The sequence below is a fragment of the Budorcas taxicolor genome, chromosome 21 (genome assembly GCF_023091745.1).
Source record: "Budorcas taxicolor isolate Tak-1 chromosome 21, Takin1.1, whole genome shotgun sequence".
NCBI lineage: Eukaryota > Metazoa > Chordata > Mammalia > Artiodactyla > Bovidae > Budorcas > Budorcas taxicolor.
This window is the reverse complement of record NC_068930.1, coordinates 33,509,809-33,531,000: the sequence shown is the minus strand read 5'-3', so window position 1 is coordinate 33,531,000 and position 21,192 is coordinate 33,509,809. Positions and strand designations below refer to the sequence as shown.

The 21,192-nt window shown below is 38.5% G+C and overlaps 1 protein-coding gene and 1 non-coding gene across 2 annotated transcripts in view; one reads left to right on the top strand and one right to left on the bottom strand.

Moving 5' to 3' along the window:
- LOC128066803 (neuronal acetylcholine receptor subunit alpha-7-like) overlaps positions 1 to 21,192 on the top strand; it is a 154,049-nt gene that overhangs the window by 95,309 nt on the left and 37,548 nt on the right.
- Positions 10,006 to 10,112, bottom strand: LOC128067164 (U6 spliceosomal RNA). The gene has a single exon (XR_008201365.1). It is a non-coding gene; the product is annotated as a U6 spliceosomal RNA (small nuclear RNA).

The following is a 21,192-nucleotide window of genomic DNA, read 5'->3' as shown; positions in this document are numbered from 1 at the left end:
CCTATTTGGAACCAGTCTGTTACTTTGGGGTATACATTATAATCTGATATCTGTATATACTTCAAAGTGATGACCACTACAAGTCTAGTTACCATCCACCACCATATAGTTGACCCACTTCACTTATTTTACCCATCCTCCAAACCCTCTTCCTCTTTGGTAACCACTAATCTGATCTCTGTACCTATGAGTTTGTATTTGCTTTATTTTGTTCCATTATTAGTTTGTTTAGATTCCACACATGAGTGAAATCATACAGTATTTGTTTGACTTATTTCACCTTCAAGATCTATCCATATTGTTGCAAATGGCAGGGTTTCATCCTTTTTGAGGACTGAGTAGTATTCCATTGTGTGGGTGTGTCTTCTTTATCCATTCTCCATCAGTGGACACTTAGGTTGTTATGATATCTTGATTATTGTAAATTATGCTGCAGTGAACACAGAAGTGACTGTATCTAATCAGATTAATGTTCTTGGGTTATTCAAATAAATGACCAGAAATAAAATAGCTGGACCATATGGTAGTTCTAGTCTTAATTTTTAAAAGAATTTCCTTACCATTTTCCATAGTGGCTGTACGAATTTATAGTCCCACCAACAGTGTAAGAAGATTGCCTTTCATCCATATCGTTTCCAACATTAGTTATTTCTTCTCCTTTGGATGATGGCCATCCTGGCAGATGTGAGAGGATATGTCTTTGTGGTTTTGATTTGCATTTCCCTAATAATTAGTGATGCTGCACATTTTTTTTCATTCATGTTCCTGTTGGCCATTTCTATGTCTTCCTTGGAAAAATATCTATTCAGATCCACTGCCTATTTTTGATTGTATTGTTTTGTTATTGTTTATTTGTGTGAGGTCTTTTTTTTACATTTTAAATTATTTTTTAATTGATGGAAAATTGCTTTACAACTTTTTATTGGCTTCTGCCATACAACAACACAAATCAGTCATAATTGTGTGTGTGTATATATATATATTTATGTATGTATGTATGTATGTATATATCCCATCACTTTATGGCAAACAGAAGGGGAAAAAGTTGATGCAGTGACAGATTTTGTTTTCTTGGGCTCCAAAATTACTGCAGACTATTATTTCAGCCATGAAATTAAAAGATGCTTGCTCCTTGGAAGGAAAGCTATAACCAACTTACACAGCTTATTAAAAAGCAGATATATTACTTTGCCAATGAAGCTCCATATATTCAAAGCAATGTTTTTTTTTCCAATAGTCATGTATCAATATGACCGTTTGACCATAAAGAAGGATGAGCACTGAAGAACTGATGTGTTCAAATCGTGGTGCTTGAGAAGACTCTTGACAGTCCCTTGGACTGCAAGGAGATCAGCCCCATGGAGATCAACCCTTTATATTCATTGGAAGGACTAATGCTGACAATAAAGCTCTATTACTTTGGCCACATAATGTGAAAGACCAACTCATTGGAAAAGACCCTGATGTTGGGAAAGATTGAAGGTAAAAGAGAAGGGGGGCAGGAGAAGATGAGATGGTTAGATAGCATCACTGATGCAATAGATACGAATTTGAAGAAACTCTAGGAGATGGTGGAAAACAGTGGAGACTGGCAGGCTGCAGTCCATGGGTCACCATGAGTCAGACACAACTTAGTGACTGAACAAAAAATAATGAGAATATTACCTTGTGATGTCAGCTGTCCTCGCCACACAGTGTGCTCCAGTCAGTCTATCTACTCAGAAAATCCTCTGGCATTTATTGTATGTTTTCTGGACTTGCTGTGGGCACTGTGGGGTCAGCTCCTACTCAGATCTGGCCTTAGTCCAGCTTGTTCACAAGGTTCACAAGTCCAGAGTCTCAAGCTAGTTGTGGGGATAATCCACTGCACCTGCTGCTGCAGGAGTGAATTCCCTTCCTCCTCTTGGTCACAGCCCCTTGGTGCTCCGCTTTTGTTTGGGCCCCACCCCTCATTGTAGGCTGCCCTCTGGTGTCTGTTCCCTTATTAAGACTCACTTGCTCAGTTGGACTGGGGAGAGGGAGGGATAAGATAGCCACCATTGGGATGTTCGGGGGGGTGCCTCAGGTGGTAGAGGCCTACTAGATGTTGCTACAGGCTAAGCCATGTTGTGTGCTCTCCCAGATGAATTGGCCTTGGGTCATGGGTCCCTAGGAAAAGCCAAGATGCAAAGGCTCCCTGAAAGTTGTGGGTAGTGACCTGCCTCTGCATACAGCTTGGCAGCTGCTAAGGTGGTCATTATGCCCTCCTCTGCAGTCACAGACCCCAGCCAGCTCAAAGTGGTGGTGGGGGTGGTCCTGTGATCTGGGTACATGGAGTTAGAGGATTCCTGGGACAATGATCTCTTGCCTCTCTGGCAGACCCAGGTTTTCCCCTGGACTCCCTCGACTGTGTTGTATTAACCCCTTCAGAGTATCTCCACAGTTGTCAACCCCATTCCTCTCCCTGGAGTCCAACCCCTGAAGGAACCCGTACTCGTCATTTGAGTGTGCAAACAGCTTCTTGGCTGAGAAGTGCTGGTCAACTTTGATTTCTTCCCAAATTCTCTCTGCTTTGTCTTGCACGCACTTGTTGCTGTGCTCGTCCCTGAGGTTCTGTATCTCCCTCCTGTCCCTGCCCCTGAGGAAGTTTCCAAGTATATAGAAACTTTTCCACCTTCGCAGCTCCCTCCCCAAGGTGTCTGCTTTGTCTCTCTATTTTCTTACTGCCTTTTCCCTACTGCTTTATACGGAGTTTAGCTTACCTTTTTGGAAGTCTGATGTCTTCTGCCAGCTTTCAGCAGGTGTTCTGTAGGAGTTGTTCCACATGCAGATGTATTTTCAATGTATTTTTGGGGAGGAAAATGATCTCCATGTCTTAATTCTTTGCCATCTACTGTGTGAGTTCTTTATATATTTTTGATATCAACTCCATATCAAATATATAATCTACAAATATCTATTTACCTTCAGGAGGTTGCCTTTTTATTTAGATGGTAATTTTCTTTGCTCTTCAGAAGCTTGTTAGTGTGATGTAGCCCTTTGTTTGTGACCCTATGGACTGTAACCCACTGGTGGCCGCTAGTGGTAAAGAACCTGCCTGCCAGTGCAGGAGACATAAGAGATGAGGGTTTATAAACTTCCTGGGTTGAGAAGATCCCCTGGAGGAGGAAATGGAACCTACTCCAGTATTCTTGCCTGGGGAATCCCATGGTCAGATTAGCTTGGTAGGCTACAGTTCATAGGGTCACAGAGTCAGACACAACTGAAGCCACTTAGTGCACACACAGATGGTGTAAGATAGTGGACTGGTTTCATTGTTTTGCATGTCTGTCAAGTTTTCCCACCATTTATCTAATAGACTATCATTTCTCCATTATATGTTGTTTGCCCCTCTGTTGTAAATTAATTGTCCATATATGTGTGAGTATATTTTGGGACTTTCAATTCTATTCCATTGACTTGTGTGTTTGTTTATGTGCCAGTACCATACAGTTTTCATTACTAGAGCTTTGTATTGTAGTTTGAAATCAAGGTACATGGTTCCTCCAGCTTTCTTCTTTGTCAAGATTGTTTTGGTTATTCATGATTATTTGTGATGGAAACTTAAGTTATATCTATATAGTATCATGTCATCTGTAAGTAGTGGCAGTTTTACTTTGTTCTTTCTGATTTGAATGCCTTTCATTTCTTTTTTTTTTCCCTAATTGCTTTGGGTTAGGACATCTGAAACTGTGCTGAATAAAAGTGGCAAGAAGAGATGCCCTTATCCTGTTACTGATCTTAGGGGAAAATCTTTTGGCTTTTCACCATTGAGTATGATGTTAGCTGTGGGTTTATCATATGTGGATTTTATTGAGTTGGGGTATATTATGTCTGTGGCCACTTTGTTGAGAATTTTTATCATCAATAGTTGTTGAATTGTGTCAGATTCTGTTCTGCATCTATTGAGATTATACATCTATTGATACATTTTGATGTATCACATTGATTGATACATGAATTTGAACCATTCTTTCATCCTTGGAATAATCTCATGTTATCATATATGATCTTTTTAATGTATTGTTGGATTAAATTTGCTAATATTTTATTGAGGATATTTACATACATATTTATCAAGTATATTGGCCTTTAGTTTTTTTCTGTCATGCCCTCATATGGTTTTGGTATCATAGTAATGCTTCCTATGTAAAATATATGTGGGAGGTCTCTCTTCTCTTCAATTTTTGAAGAGTTTGAGAAAGATGGATATTAAATTTTCTTTATTTTATTTATTTATTTATTTATTTTTAATTTTAAAATCTTTAATTCTTACATGTGTTCCCAAACATGAACCCCCCTCCCACCTCCCTCCCCATAACATCTCTGTGGGTCATCTGTGCAATTAGCCAGTGAGCCATCTGGTCCTGGGTTTTTTATTGTATTTTTTATTACAGTTTTAGTCTTTTTGCTATTGATTTGTCTTTTCAGATTTTCTATATCATTAAGATTCAATGTTGGAAGTCATATGTTTCTGTGAATTTATCCCTTTCTTCTAGATTATCCAACTTGTTGGCACATAATTATTTGTTGGATCTCTCATGATCCTTTATATTTCTGAGGTTGTAGCATTTTTTCTTTCATTTCTGATTTATTTATTTGAGTCCTCTCTCTCTCTCTCTCTCTTTTTTTTTTTTTTTTTGGTTACTCTAGCTAAAGGTTTGTTAATTTTGTTTATCTTTTCAAAGAACCAGGTCTTCATTTCATTGATCTTTTCTACTAGTTTTTTCTCTATTCCTTTCATATCTGCCCTAAGCTTTATTATTTCCTCTCTTCTACTAATTCTGAGCTTTGTTTGCTCTTCTTTTCCTAGTCCCATTACGTGTAAAGTTAGATTACTTTGGAGAAATTTTTCTTGTTTTATGAGGCAAACCTGTATTGATGTGAACTTTTAAAGTTGCTTTCAGTTCAGTTCCGTCATTCAGTCATGTCTGACTCTTTGCCACCCCATGCACTACAGCACGCCAGGCCTCTCTGTCCATCACTAACTCCCAGAGCTCGCTCAAACTCATGTCCATCGGGTTGGTGATGCCATCCAACTATCTCATCCTCTGTTGTTCCCCTCTCCTGCTGCCTTCCATCTTTCCCCATATCAGGGTCTTTTCCAGTGAGTCAGTTCTCCACATCCAGTGGTCAAAGTATTGGAGCTTCAACCTCAGCATCTGTCCTTCCATTTAATATTCAGGACTGATTTCCTTTAGGATGGACTGGTTTAATCTCCTTGTGGTTCAAGGGACTCTCAAGAGTCTTCTCCAACACCACAGTTCAAAAGCATCGATTCTTAGGCACTCAGCTTTCTTTATGGTCCAACTCATATCCATACATGACTATTGGAAAAATCATAGTTTTGACTATGTGGACTTTTGTTGGTAAAGTAATGTCTCTGCTTTTTAACATGCAGTCTAGGGTTGTCATAGCTTTTCTTCCAAGGAGCAAACATCTTTTAATTTCATGGCTGCAGTAACCATCTATAGTGATTTTGGAGCCCAAGAAAATAAAGTCTCTCATTGTTTCCCCATCTATTTCCCTTCAAGTGATGGGACAGGATGCCATGATCTTAGTTTTTTGAATGTTGAGTTTTAAGTCAGCTTTTTCACTCTCCTTTTTCACTTTCATCAAGAGGCTCTTTAGTTACTCTTTGCTTTCTGCCATAAGGGTGGTGTCATCTGCATGTCTGAAGTTATTAATATTTCTCCTGGCTGTCTTGATTCCAGCTTGTGCTTCATCCAGTCCAGCATTTCACATGATGTACTCTGCATATGAGTTAAATAATCAAGGTGACAATATACACCCTTGTCATACTCCTTTCCCAATTTGGAATCAGTCTGTTGTTCCATGTCCAGTTCTAACTGTTGCTTCTTGATCTGAATACAGATTTCTCAAGAGGCAGGTCAGGTAGTCTGGTAGTCCCATCCCTTGAAGAATTTTCCCCAGTTTGTAATGATCCACACAGTCAAAGGCTTTGGCGTAGTCAATAAAGCGGAAATAGATGTTTTTCTGGAACTCGCTTTTCCTATGATACAACGGATGTTGGCAAATTTGATCTCTGGTTCTTCTGCCTTTTCTAAATCCAGCTTCAACATCTGGACATTCTTGGTTCATGTACTAATGATGCCTAGCTTGGAGAATTTTGAGGATTACTTTGCTACTGTATTAGATGAATGGAATTGTGTGGTAGTTTAAACATTCTTTTGCTTTGCCTTTCTTTGGAATTGGAATGAAAACTGATCTTTTCCAGTCCTGTGGCCACTGCTGAGTTTTCCACATTTGCTGGCATATTGAGTGCAGCACTTTCACAGCATCATCTTTCAGGATTTGAAATAGGTCAGCTGGAATTCCATCACCTCCACTAGCTTTGTTCATAGTGATACTTCTTAAGACCCACTTGACTTCACACTCCAGGATGTCTGGCTCTAAGTGAATGATCACATCATCGTGGTTATCTGGGTCATTAAGATCTTTTTTGTACAGTTCTTCCGTGTATTCTTGCCACCTCTTCTTAATATCTTCTGCTTCTGTTACATTCTTGCTGTTTCTGTCCTTGATAGTGCCCATCTTTGCATGAAATGTTCCCTTGGTATCTCTGATTTTCTTGAAGAGATCTCTAGTCTTTCCCATTCTATTGTTTTCCTCTATTTCTTTGCATTGATCACTGAGGAAGGCGTTCTTATCTCTCTTTGCTCTTGTTTGGATTTCTGCATTCAGGTGGATGTATCTTTGCTTTTCTCCTTTGCTTTTTGCTCCTCTTCTTTTCTCAACTGCTTGTAAGACCATCTCAGACAACCATTTTGCCTTTTTACATGTCTTCTTGGGCATGGTTTTGATCACTGCCTCCTGTACAGTGTTACGAACCTCTGTCCATAGTTCTTCAGGAACTCTATTAGATCTAATCCCTTGAATCTGTTTGTCACCTCCACTGTATAATTGTAAGGGATTTGATTTAGGTCATACTTGAATGGTCTAGTGGTTTTCCCTACTTTCTTCAGTTTAAGTCTGAATTTTGCAATAACAAGTTTATGATCTGAGCCACAGCTCCTGGTCTTGTTTTTGCTGACTGTATAGAGCTTCTCCATCTTTGGCTGCAAAGAATATAATCAATCTGATTTCAGTGTGGACCATCTGGTGATGTCCATGTGTAGAGTCGTCTCTTTACTGTATCCCATAGATTTTAGTATGTCATATTTCTGTTTCATTTCTCTCTAGATAATTTTTGCTTTCATAGATGACCCATTGGTTGCTCAGTAGCAACCCTATTGTTACATAATGCCCTTCTCTGTCTTGTATTTCACTGTTAGTTTTAAATTCCATTTTGTCTGATGTGAGTGTGGCTATTTCAGCTTCCTTTTCCTTTCCCTTCACATGGAATACCTTTTTCCATCTCTTCAGTTTTAGTCTGTGTGTGTCCTGTCTTCTGAATTGCGTCTCTTGTAGGCAGCCTGTATTTTGGTCTTTTTTTTACTTTTTTCTGTCCATTCATCCACTCTATGTATTCTGATTGATAAATTTAGTCCAGTTACATTCAAAGTGTATCAATAGGTATGTGTTGCCATACTGTGATGTTCACATATAACATGCTATACAATTAGCCTGTTTTAAGTTGGTAGCAACTTAAATTTGAATACACTCCAAAACTTTATTTTTTTGATACTCTCCCATGTTTTATTCCTGGGCTAAGAAGATCCCCTGGAGGAGGAAATGGCAACCCACTCCAGTATTCTTGCCTGAAAAATCTCAAGGACCGAGGAACCTGTAGACTACAATCCATGGGGTCGCAAAGAGTCAGACACAACTGAGTGACTAAACATAGCAAGCCCCATATTTTATACTTTCAGTGACTCACTTTAAATCTCTTTATTTTATGCATCCCTTAAGTAATTATTTTAATTTTAGTTAATTTTATTGCTTTTGTCTTTTGACCTTCCTGCTTATTTTATAAGGGACTAGTTCACTGTGTTTATTATATGTTAACCTTTTCAGTGAGATTTTTATTTTTTTATGTTTTCTTATTATTAATTATGCCATTTCTTTTTCTCTTTTCAGCTTAAAAAGTCCCTTGAACATTTCCTGTTGGGTTGGTTTAGTGATGATGAACTCCTTTAGCTTTAATTATCTTAAAATAAGATCTCTTATTGAGAGATCTCTCTATCTTGATCTCTCTATCTTGATCTCTTCTTCAGTTCTGAATGATAAGCTTTCTAGGCAGAGAGTCATGGCTAGAATTTTTCTTTCTTTCTTTTTTTTTTTTTTTACTTTCAGCACTGTTTGTTAGTATATCATGCCACTCCCTTCTAGTATGTACAGTTTCTGCTGAGAATTCTACTGATAGACCTCTTGTACGTTACCTTGTTTTTCTCTTTCTCCTTTTAGAATTTCCTCTTTATCCTTAACTTTTGTTATTTTAATTCTATTATGTCTTGGTGTGTGTGTCTATAGATTCATCTTATTTGAAATCATCTGCACTTCTCTGGATGTCTATTTCCTTTCACAGATTGGGGAAGTTTTCAGCCACTATTTCTTCAAATAATTTTTCTGGTCCTTTTTCTTTATCCTCTCCATCTGGAACCTCTATAATGCAAATTGCTCTTCTGCTTGATGTTATCTCAAAGCTCCCTTTAGGTATCTTCACTTTTTAAGTTCTTTTTCATTTTACTGTTCTGTCTGGATGAGTTCAATCATTTTATCTTCCAGTTTGCTTATTTGTTCTTCTAGCTCATCCGATCTGCTGTGGTGAACTCCTCTAGTGTATCTTTCAGTTTAGGTGTAACTTCTGTTTGGTACTTTCTTATATTTTCTATCTCTGTTGACATTCTCACTGTGCCCATCCATTTATTTCCTGAGTTTGGTGGTCATCTATATAACCATTACTATTAACTCTTTATCAGATAGAGTGCTTATTTCCACTTTATTTAGTTATTTTTGAGATGTTATCTTATTCTTCCCATTGGAGCATATTCCTCTGTCTCATTTTTCTTAATTCTCTGTGTTTGTTTCTGTGTATTAGGTGAATCAGCTATCCGTCCCAGTCTTGAAGGAGTGACCTTATTTAGGAAATGCGCTGTGGGGCTCAGAGGTGCATTTCTGCCTGGCCACTAGAGCCAGGCATTCAGGTGTCTTCCACGTGGGCTGCATGTACCCCACTTTCTTGTGGGGCCATAGCTGCTTCTGTGGCAGGCTAGTGAGCTGGGCTGACCCCCCAGATGGCTGGGGGACATAGCCACGGGTGCCGTGCTATGCTGCTGGATGAGGTACACCCTCCAGACTGGCTTTGAGACCTTCCTGCAAGGGCTGCACCACTGATAGGCGAGGCTGTCACTTGGCTGATGTGCAGGAGTGGATGGAGCTCTCAGCGGGACACACTCACTGGTGCTGTAAACTTGGAGAATTTCAAAATGGTGCCTGCTAATTATCAAGGTACTCTGAAATGGCAAAAATGGTTGCTGCCAATGTCTCCTAGTCTCCCGGGAGCATCTGAACTGGTTCCTGCCTCTCTGATGATGCTTCAAGCTTGGTAAGTGGTTTCCTTTGACCTGCAGTACATATGCTTTTTAATCTGGTGTTTTCATGCTGGTTTTGGAGTTGGGTGAGTCTGCATGTGGGCCCTTTAAGAGCAAGTCTTCTATTCTCTCACTTCTGTGGTTTTTCTAGATGAATTCCCTTTCAGCTTTTTTAAAAAATTGAACTGTAGTTAATTTATAATGTGTTGATTCCAGGTGTATAGCAAAATGATTCACATACATATATATATGTATGTATGTATATATATATATATATATATATATTCTTTTTCAGATTATTTTCCACTAAAGGTTATTACAAGATATTGAGTACAGTTCCTTTTGCTAAACAGTAGTTTCTTGCGCTTATTTTATATATAGTAGTATGTATATGTAAATCCCCAAATCCTAATTTATCCCTTTCCTGCCTGTTTGGTAGCCATAAAATTGTTTTCTATGTCTGCGAGTATGTTTCTGTTTTGTAAATAAGGCAAAAAATAAGGAATGCTTCACAAATTTGTGCATCTTCCTTGTTCAAGGACCGTGCTAATCTTCTCTGTATTGTTGCAGTTTTAGTATATGTGCTGCCAACGTGAGCACTCTCTTTTGGTTTTTAAAATCAGGTGTTTGGGGGACTCATCTCTCCTGTGAAGGATCTAGGGGTCAAGGTACATGATATGGAACTTGAGTCCCTTACTCCTCAGAGAAGAGAGATCAGGACCTTTGTGATCCTTCTCAATTGTGGGTCACTGCAGCCAGGACGTGATTTCTTTCTTTCTTGGTGAGACATCTCTGTGCGTGTCCTCACTATCTCAATGCTGTCCTTTTACCCTTTGTTGTATAGGTGCTGTTCATCCAGGTTTCAGGCCCCTTTGTGAGGAGATTATCCCATATGTAATTGTGGATCTGTTGTGTCTGTGGAAAGAGATGAGTTCAGAATCATCCAATGCCACCATCTCGAACCCTCCTTCACAGTTCTTTTTTAATATTGATCTTGTATCTTCTGACTTTGCTCCACTCGTGTATTAGTTTTTGGACTTGTGGGGTTTTGTTGTTGGTGTTAGTGATTTCTTGGGGCTGTCCACATAGTCATGTAAATTATTTCTATCACCATGTTAACTGCAAATAAGACAGTTTCATTTCTTTCTAGTCTGTATGTCTTTATTTCCTCTGCTCTCCTGGTGAAGACTCCAGTATTATTTTGAATAAGACTGTTGAAAGCAGATATCTCTGCCTAGCTCAAGATCTTAGAGGGGAGGCAGTCAGTCTTTCACCATTATACTAGTTGTGGTTTTCTTTTTCTCTTTTTGGTAGATGTTCTTTATCAGGCTGAGAAAGTCCCTGTCTAATTCCAGTTTTCTGACAGTTTTCATTCTGTATGAATGTTAATTATCAGTCCCTTTTTTTTTTTTTTTTGCATCAGTTGATATAACCATGTGCTTTTTATTGTTTAGCCTGGCAGGCTACAGTCCATGGTGTTGCAGAGTCGGGCACGACTGAACGACTAACATAACACACACATGGTTTATTCAATGATCAGGTTTGAAATGCTCAACCAGCCTTGCAATCATGGAATAAACTCCACTTGGTTAAGTGTATAATTCTTTATATATGCTGTTGAATTGTATTTGCTTATTTCTTGTTAAGGATTTTTATGTATGTTTATGAGGGAATGTAGTCTATACATTTCTAGCTTTTTTCTTATTATTTTTTCAGTATCATCTTTGTGGTTTTGTTTTCAGAACAGTATTAGCTTCTTAAAATGAGTGGATAGATATTCTCTCATCCTCTACTTTCTGTTAGAGAGTTATAGAACTGGTATTAATCCTTCTTAATTGTTCAGTAGAATTTTCTAGTGAAATTATCAGGACCTAGTGAATTCTTCTCAGGAATTTTTAAATTATTAATTCAGTTTGTGTAATAATTTTGTGACTGTTCAGTTTATTTTCTCTCATTTAAGTTTCAGTAGGTTGTGCTTTTCCAAGGAATTGGTTTATTTCATCTAAAATGTGAAATGCATATGTGAAGACTTGTTTGCAACATTCCCTTGTCGTTTTTTTGATGTGTATAGGGCTTGTAGTAATATACTCAAATTCATTTGTGATATTGGCTTGTCCATTTAATTGATCTTTTCAAAGAAGTATATTTTTGTTTCATTGATTTTCCCTATTGTTTTTATTTTCTTACTTTCATTGATTTTTCTTCCTACATTTATTATTTCATTCTCTCTACTTTTATAGGTTTATTTTTTGCTTCTCCTTTCTTGTTACTTGAAGAGTGAGCATGGAGTTACAGGCTTGAGATTTCTTCTAGTGTAAGCATTTACTGCTATACATTTCCCTCTCTGGTCAATACCAAAAGCAGATTGATTGTATTCTTTGCAGCCAAAGATGGAGAAGCTCTATACAGTCAGCAAAGAAAAGACCTAGAGCTGACTGTGGCTCAGGTCATCAGCTCCTTACTGCAAAATACAGGCTCAAATTGAAGAAAGTAGGGAAAACCACTAGGCAGTTCATTTATGACCTAAATCAAATCTCTTATGATTATACAGTGGAGATGACAAATAGACTCAAGGGACTAAATCTGGGAGTTGGAGTGCCTGAAGAACTATGGATGGAGGTTCATGTCATTGCACAGGAGGTGATGACTAAAACCATGCCCAAGGAAAAGAAATGCAAGAAGGCAAAGTGGTTGTCTGAGGAGGCCTTACAAATAGCTGAGAAAAGAAGAGATATGATAAGCAAAGGATAAAAGGAAAGATAGACCCACTGAATGCAGAGTTCCAGAGAATAGCAAGGAGAGACAAGAAAGCCTTCTTACGTGAACCATGCAGAGAAATAGAAGAAAACAAGAACAGGAAAGGCTAGAGATCTCTTCAAGAAAATTAAAGATACCAAGGGAACATTTCATGCAAAGATGAGCACTCTAAAGGACAGAAATAGCAAGGACATAACAGAAGCAGAAGGTATTAAGAAGAGGTGGCAAGAATACTCAGAAGAACTATACGAAAAGGTCTTAATGACACAGATAACCATGATGGTGTGGTCACTTACCTAGAGCCAGACATCCTGGAATGTGAAGTCAAGAGAGCCCTACGAAGTATTACTATGAATAAAGCTAGTGAAGGTGATGGAATTCTAGCTGAGTTATTTCTAACCCTAAAAGATGATGCTGTTAAAGTGCTTCATTCAATATGCCAGCAAATGTGGAAAACTCAGCAGTGGCCACAGCACTGTAAAAAGTCAGTTTTCATTCTGATCCCAAGACAAAGAATGTTAAAACTTCCTCAAAATTGTATTCATTTCACATGCTAGCAAGGTAATGCTCAAAATCCTTCAAGCTAGACTTCAACAATACATGAACTGAGAACTTCCAGATGTACAAGTTGGATTTAGAAAAGGCAGAGGAACCAGAGATCAAAAAGCCAACATCTGCTAGATCACAGAAAAAACTCTAAGAAAAGTAAATTAAAAAGAAAAAAATCTACTTCTGCTTCATTGACTACGCCAAAAACCTTTGACTGTGTAGATCATAACAAACTGGAAAATTCTTAAAGAGATGGGAATACCAGACCAACTTACCTGCCTCCTGAGAAATCTATATTGCAGGTCAAGAGGCAGCAGTTAGAACCAGACATGTAACAGCCGACTGGTTCAAAATTGGGAAAGGAGTACGTCAAGGCTGTATTTTGTCACCCTGCTTATTTAACTTACAAGCAGAGTTCGTCATGTGAAATGCCAGGCTGGATGAAGCACAAACTGGAATCAAGATTGCCAGGAGAAATACCGACAACCTCAGATATGCAGATGATACTATAATAAAGGCAGAAAGTGAAGAGGAGGTAAAGAGCCTCTTGATGAAGGTGAAAGAGGAGAATGAAAGAGCTGGTTAAAACCCAACATTCAAAAATCGAAGATCATGGCATCTGATCCCGTCACTCCATGGCAAATAGATGGAGGGGAAAGTGCAAACAGTGAAAGATTTTATTTTCTTGGACTCCAAAATCACTGCAGACTGCAGCCATGAAATTAAAAGACATTTGCTCTTTGGAAGAAAAGCTGTGACAAACCTAGACAGCATGTTAAAAAGCAGAGACATCACTTTGCCAACAAAGGGCAGTATAGTCAAAGCTATGGTTTTTCTAGTAGTCATGTACGGATGTGAGAGTTGGACCATAAAGGAGGCTGAGTGCCAAAGAATTGATGCTTTTGAACTGTGGTACTGGAGAAGACTCTTGAGAGTCCCTTGGACAACAAGGAGATCAAACCAGTCAATCCTAAAGGAAATCAACCCTGGCTATTCATTGGAAGGTCTGATGCTGAAGCTGCAGCTCCAATACTTTGGCCACCTGATGCGAAGAGCCAACTCGTTTGGAAAAGACCCTGATAGCTAGGAAACATTGAGGGCAAGAAGAGAAGGGGACAACAGAGGATGAGATGGTTTGGTGGCATCACTGACTCAATGGGCTTGAGTCTGAGCAAACTCGGGAAGATAGTGAAAGACAGGGAAGCCTGGCATGCTGCAGTTCATGAGGTCACAAAGAATCATAAATGGCTTAGTGACTGAACAACAAGTCTCCCTCTCTGTTCTTTACCTGCACTTCACAAATTTTGGTATGTTGTATTTTTATTTTCTTCAGTTCAGTTTATCTTTTGAGTTCTCTGTAGCATTTGTTTTTGACTCATAGATTTTTTTTTAATGGTGTTTATATTCCAAGTGTTTGGAAATTTTCCTCTTATCTCCTTTTTTTTAAACTTGTTTTTAATTTGATTCCATTGCAGACAGAAATCACACATTCTGTATGGTTTAAATTCTTTTAAATTTGTTGAGGATTTTATGGCACAAGTTGTGATCTGTCTAGCATATGTTCCATGGGGACTTGAAAACATTGCTTTTGCTGTGTTGGGGAAGTGTTTTCTGTCAGTTAGGTCCTATTTGTTGATGGTGTGTGTTCTATGACTTTGCTTGTTGTCCTCTTATCAAGTATTGAGGAGGAGTGTTGAAGAATGTGGATTTGTCTGTCTCTTTTTTTTTGAACTTCTTTCTGGATTCGGTTCATAGATTTTTCAGCTTGTTTGTTTGGGAAAGCGTGTATGATTGCTGTGTCTTCTTGGTAGATGGAATTTTTATCAGTATGTATATTTATTACCTGCCCTTTGTAATTTTCTTTCGTCTATAAGTCTAGTTTATCTGGAAATAATATTGTAAATCTTGCTTGTTGTAATAACATTTTCTTGGAATATATAATTTGGTTGGCAGCCTATAGTCCACAGTCGATCTGGTTGGTGGTAGAACATGAGTTTCTCCTTTGGTGTTTAGCTGAGGTGGGACTTTTACTTATTTTGTCTTCTGTCTCTCTGGTTGCCCTTTCCTGGTCATTTGGCTTTTCTCAAGGTGTTTTTGTTGGTTTTGTCTACACTTTTGATGATTCTTCAGGACTCAGTTTGGAATATGAGACAAATGGAAAGCCCAGGGTCCTCGTGTTAGCCCTTCTGCTTTCTTCTCTGCACTTTCACAGTGGCCTTATGTGTGTTTATCTATTATGTTAAGAGTTTTGGGCATAGTTAATGGAAGTAATAGTGCTGTAAAACACTAATAACAAAATGTCACACTCTGGGCATTTTTTTCCCCAAAGTAGGTATTTACTTAGGGCCGAATACCCAGACCACTGCACTTTATTTCTTATTTATCTATATATAGATAAATATATATATTTTGTGGAACTGTTGTTCCACAAAATTCTTAAGTGACTGTAATGAATACATAAAAATGGAGACTTTTATTTTTCCCAGTTCTGGAGGCTGGAAATCCAAGATCAATAGGCAGCCAATTCTTTTCCAGGAGAAACCTCCCTTCCTGGCTTCTCATTGTGTCCTCGTATGGATGAGAAGAGAGAGAAGATGAATACTAATTTAGCCTATTCTTACAAGGCTACCAGTCATATTGGATTAGGACTCCATCCTTATGACTGCACTTAGCCTTAATTACCTCCTTAAAGATCCTATTTCCAAATGTAGTCATACTGGGAGTTAGGACTCCAGCAACATATGAATTTGGGGAGAGGGCAGTTCAGTCCATGCAAATAAGTAAGTGTCTATTCTATCCATAACTGAAAGTCTGAGCTCTAATTTTTGTTTTTTTGGAAATGATAATAAACATATTTGTGACTGTATTTATTTTAATCATATATATTTTTCCAGATGAAATATGGGCTTTTTAAGGTTCTTAAATACTCTTGTTCCATTTTATGAAATTTCTTTTTTTTTTTGGCTATTACAAAAGTTTATTTAACAAAATAGTCCAGTAATAAAATGTACACAACCCAATTTTTCTGGTAGTAAAATGTGGAGAGGGGACACATGGAAGCATTGATTTCTCTGGTGAACACAGCCATTGTTCATACTCGTTCCAAGGCTTCTAACATGATGATACTATTTTCTCGTATTACCACCATTCCAATATTGTTCTGTTGCCCACTAGTTGCCATCTCCACACATTCATCTATCACAAGATTCATAAAGGGATCAAATCCCCGCGATATTCCTTGAACAAGTCTGCCACCATTTAATTTCAATGATAACTTCTTGTCCATAAATTTCTTCAACTCAGGAGGGTGTGCTTTGCTCATGATGTCTACTCTGCGAGATCAAAGAAGCCTCCAAACAGAATTCGAGTAGCCCTCACACTCCAGCAGCAGGCCCGAGTGAAATTTCTTTCCAAACACATTATACAGGCCTGGTTTACTTGTAAGCAAATTAGGTCCCTGATGATATATTCCACTTAATCTAAACTAAGTTTTTATTTTTCATTATAAACCTTCTTGCTTCAGTGTTTTGGTGGAAATATTTAGTATAACTTTAGGCAGGACATCTTTAGATTAACTTCTTGAAGGTAAAAACAATGTTTCTGAGTTTTCATTTTTAGATTTTGTTTATACTGTCATACTAAGTGGTATTTTTCAAAAACATGTGCTTAGTTTATTTAGATTTCATATTTATTCAGATTATTGTTGATGAATTTCTTTATATTCTTCACCTAAAGGAAAAACTCCCTTAAAAAATTAGTCTGGTCACTTATCAGCCAATTACTGGGAACTTCAGGCATGGACTTGGTGGACCCAGTTAGGCGGGAGGTTCTCACAGTGGCCTGCATGCCTGCTCAGAGGCCACGAGCCCAGGTGGGCAGAGCGCACAGTCCGCACCTTTCCTTCTGTGTTTTCTGGTCACCTTCACTCCTGTGAGAATTTCCGCACCTGATGCACAGTCCTTGTGTGCACAGTAACCCAGAGCACCAGTGGCAGAAGCTCTCCCTTCCCTGGCGGAGGTGGCTAGCTTTCTCTTGTTCCCTAGGTTTCATGGCCCTGGAAAGAAAGGGTGTCACAGGTTACACAGCTTAGAAACGGAGAATTCACTTTTACTTCATGGCCTCATTCACATTCATACAGTAGGCTGCCCCACCTCTCTGTTGAGGAACTGCAGGGGCTCTGAGCAGCCCAGGAGGGCAGAGGCCAGTGCTTTCCCCACATGTAGCCCTGGGAGCTCAGGGAGCAGTCCTGTGTCCTAGGCACAAAAAAGCTCTCCTAGGGAGGAAGCTTCCCTGTAGGGAGCTTCCTTGCAGCTCAAACGATAAAGAATCCGCCTGTGATGCAGAAAACCTGTGTTTGATCCCCAAGTCAGGAAGGAAGATCCCTGGAGAAGGAAATTGCAACCCACTCCAGTATTCTTGCCTGGAGAATCCCAAGGACAGAGAAGTCGCAAAGAGTCAGATATGACTGAGCAACTAACACTGAAAAAAACTAGGGAGGCAGGGGTGAGACCTGGGCCCTGCCCTCTCAGACGAGGTGGGCCGGGACTGAGCAGGTACTGCCTTTGAAGCACTGCCCTCTCTGAGAAGTGGGCCAGAGGAGTATCTCCTTCTCAGTGCAGGAAGGTGAACACGAAGCTAACCTGTTTCTGGCTATATGAGGGGAAGTTCCATGTCACAAACAGGGGCTTGGAGACTGAAGATTCTTTCCAGTCTGTGGCATCTGGAAGGCAAGATATGTGCTGTCCAAGCTCCATGGTGGTGCATCGGTGTTTGAGCCTTGAGTTTTCTGCCACCTGACAAACAGCACAAACTGCAGTGGTTGGTGTCCCAGAGTCGGGGTGGAACGCTGTGAGGGGACAGCCACAGGGCTCTGCTCTTCCCCCACCTGTCCTTTGTTTCCACCAACACTGTGGCTGCATTTGTATCTCCTAAGTTCTTTGCATAGGCCTTCATTAGATTTTACAGCAAATGTTGCAAAGACCATCAGGGTTGAAGACATACAGATAGCAGTGGAACTCAAAGGCAAACAGACACACACAAATAGATGAGTTGAAAATTAAGCTTACAAAGAAACATATAAAGAAACAGCAGCTCTCTTGGAGCAAATATCAGCAGATACAACAAACTGCAGATCTGGTTCTGAATTTTAGATAATAGAAACTAATAAATAATGTTTAAGTACAAGAATTGAAAATGCAAGAAAAAAGCAAAACACTTTCTGAATAGCTGCTTTGAAAAAAATCACCTAAAATTAATAGAGATGAAAATTATAGACGTCACATAAAAAACTCAATTTATCTACAAAACAGAAATAAACTCATGAACGTAAAAAAAAACTTACAGTTATCAAAGGAGAAAGGTGGAGGAGGGATAAATTAGGAGTTTGGGATTAACATACACTACTGTATATAAGCTAGATAAACAACAAGGACCTACTGTATAGAACAGGGAAGTATTCTCAATATTTTGTAATAACCTATAAGGGAAAGGAATCTTAAAAAGAATATATGTATGTGAGTATGTGCACGCGCTCAGTGATGTCCAACTCTTTGTGAGCCCATGGGCTATAGCCCTCCAGGCTCCTCTGTCTATGATCTTCCAGGCAAGATTACTTCATCCATTTCCTCCTCCAGGAGATCTTCCTGATCCAGGGATCGAACCTGAATCTCCTGTATCTGTTATATTTTTCAGGTGGATTCTTTACCACTGAGCCACCCTGGAAGCTAGTATATATACACATACATACACTCCCATATAGTTATACATATATATTTGTATAACTGAATCAGGGTGCTGTACACATTTTAAATCAATGACACGCCAATGAAATTGTTTAAAAAATTGAAATCTTGGTAGAAGTATTGAGTGTCAGATGAGACAGTTGAAAGAGTAGAAGCAATTTCCTGGGTTGAATCACAGGCAGTAAAATATGAAATCATATTTTCATAGTTGGGAAATATGAAAAAATAATGAACAGTTGTGGGAATATCTCACAATTCTCAGGTGCTTCTCTGTACCAGGTCCTGCAAACATTTTACATATGTTTACAACATTTCTGAGAAGGGTACTGTTATTATTCCTATTTTTCAGATAAGTCAAAAATAGGAAGAGTCATCAAAATAACAGCACAGTATGTCTGAGGTCTGGCAGAAGGCAATATATGTGGATACATGAACCCCACTCAGTAGTGACCCCACGCTTATTAACACTGAGACAGGGCTTATGAGTTCCTCTCATGCGAAGGTGCTCCCACGTGTAGTGGCTGGTATTGTAGAAGGAAATAATAGAACATGGGAGAAGCGTTAGGAGATTTTTCAGTGTGAAAGTAAAATTGTGACCCATATACAGATATGTAAAAATGGACACATGCTAAAGAATTAATTTTACTCGTAAAACTGATGGAATCAAGCAGATGTTAGATCCAATTAAAGGAAAAGTCAAACCAGGACAAATGTATATGAAGTAAAGGAAGGTTGAGATGAATTGTAAGTGGACATAAAATGTGTTTGTTTAGAGGGCACAGGAAATCAAATCAACAGCAGTGAAATCACTCCCAGACAACACATAATTTATACACCTCTCCCCTGCCTGCCAGCTTATAAAGAGCTTCCAAAGATCTCAGATGTAGTCCCAGACCTCAGGTAGCCAGCTCAGAGCTGTGTGCTTGCAGAGGATGCAGTTTCCCAGTGAAATATGATACTACTTTTTTTCTCCAGAAGCCATGTTCCAAAAGAATGGCTGAGAATTTAATAATATTGATGAACAGCATAAATCCTCAGTTTTGGGAGATACAAGAAGTCTGAGGAAAGATAAATAACAAGAATGGGCACCTAGACAACTTTAGTAAAACCTGCAGAAGTCAGGAAGCTAAGGAGATGCTGGAAATGGGGAAAGAGCAAAAGATAGTTTGTTACAAAAGCATAAAGATTAGACTGACTGCAGGCCTTTTAGAGGCAACAGTCAGAAGCACAAAAAGCTAAGAGTTAACATTCAAGTTTGAGAGAAAAATAATTGCCATCCTAGAATTTTGTACCTGCTAAACCTTCTTTACATGAGGGGCAAAATCAGGACATTTTCAGGAAAAGAAGGACTCAAGAATTATTGTTGCCATGAAGAGGTAAACTGCCTTTATGAAACTATCAGAGTATAAATGTAGGAACAGGGTCTGAGAAGAAATACAGTTAAAAATATAGTTAAAAATTCAGAGTATAAATGTAGGAACGGTCTGAGAAGAAATACAGTTAAAAATTCAGTTAAAAAATATAAACAATTTTGAACATATGTAATATTAACAGTGAACTTGATGGTGGGGGTAAAAACAAAGTGAGATTAAAATGCTGAGAATAATAAAGCACTGTATGGATGGTACTTGGAGGTAAACCACTTAGTTGGATGTAAGTTGCTCTAGTAGAGCATAGAATTACCAGCTTTGAGTACGATATACATGTTAAAAATGTAAGAATCAAAACTATCTGTGATACATTGCTAAGGTGGGGGAAAAAAAAACAAATTCTAGATTATTGTATGTAAGGTCCAAAATTTTGTTTAAAATGTCTGTGCATATGCATGCGGTATGCATGTACATTATATACAACCAGTGTATCCACATCCATAGAAAAAGTTCAGAAAAAAATGGCAAGGAAGTTACCTCTGAATTACAAAATTATGGGTAATTTAAATTTTAATTCCTTAAATAATTTCATCAATTATTTTGTACCTACCAAGTGCTTTCCATTTTCCCTTTTTGTGAATATGCTTTATTTCTGTAATTAGAAAAGAGCAATAAATGTTCATTTTAAAGGGATAAAAAGCATAAGAATAACTATCAGAAGCAAAAGAATATTTTTTTAACTTCCAGACAGATGAGAAGCTAGTAGGGAAAGAATGAAGAAAATATGAGAAGCCTAAAGAAACAAGGGAAGTGCAATCAAGCAGAAAGAAATAAAGAGGGCAAAATTAAAGAGTAAGAATAAAACCAAGCATTTTAAGAGACAAGAGAAGAGAGAGGATTAGGCAGTTAGTTAAAAAGACAGAGATTCCCCAACCATCTCTCTATCAACTATCTATCAGAGGCTTCTCAGGTGGCACTAGTGGTAAAGAACCCGCCTGCCAAAGAAAGAGACATAACAGACTTGGGTTCAACCCCTGGGTCTGGGAGATCCGCTGTAGTAAGAAATGGCAACCCACTCCAGTATTCTTGCCTGGAAAATCCCATGAACAGAGGAGCCTGGATGGCTACATCAATGAAGTCACAAAGAGTCGGACACAACTGAAGCAACTTAGCCACCACACATCTATCTATCTATGTCTGTATCTATATATATATATATTTAAAAATCCAGCTATACGTTAATTTGGATGGAAATAAAGTGTA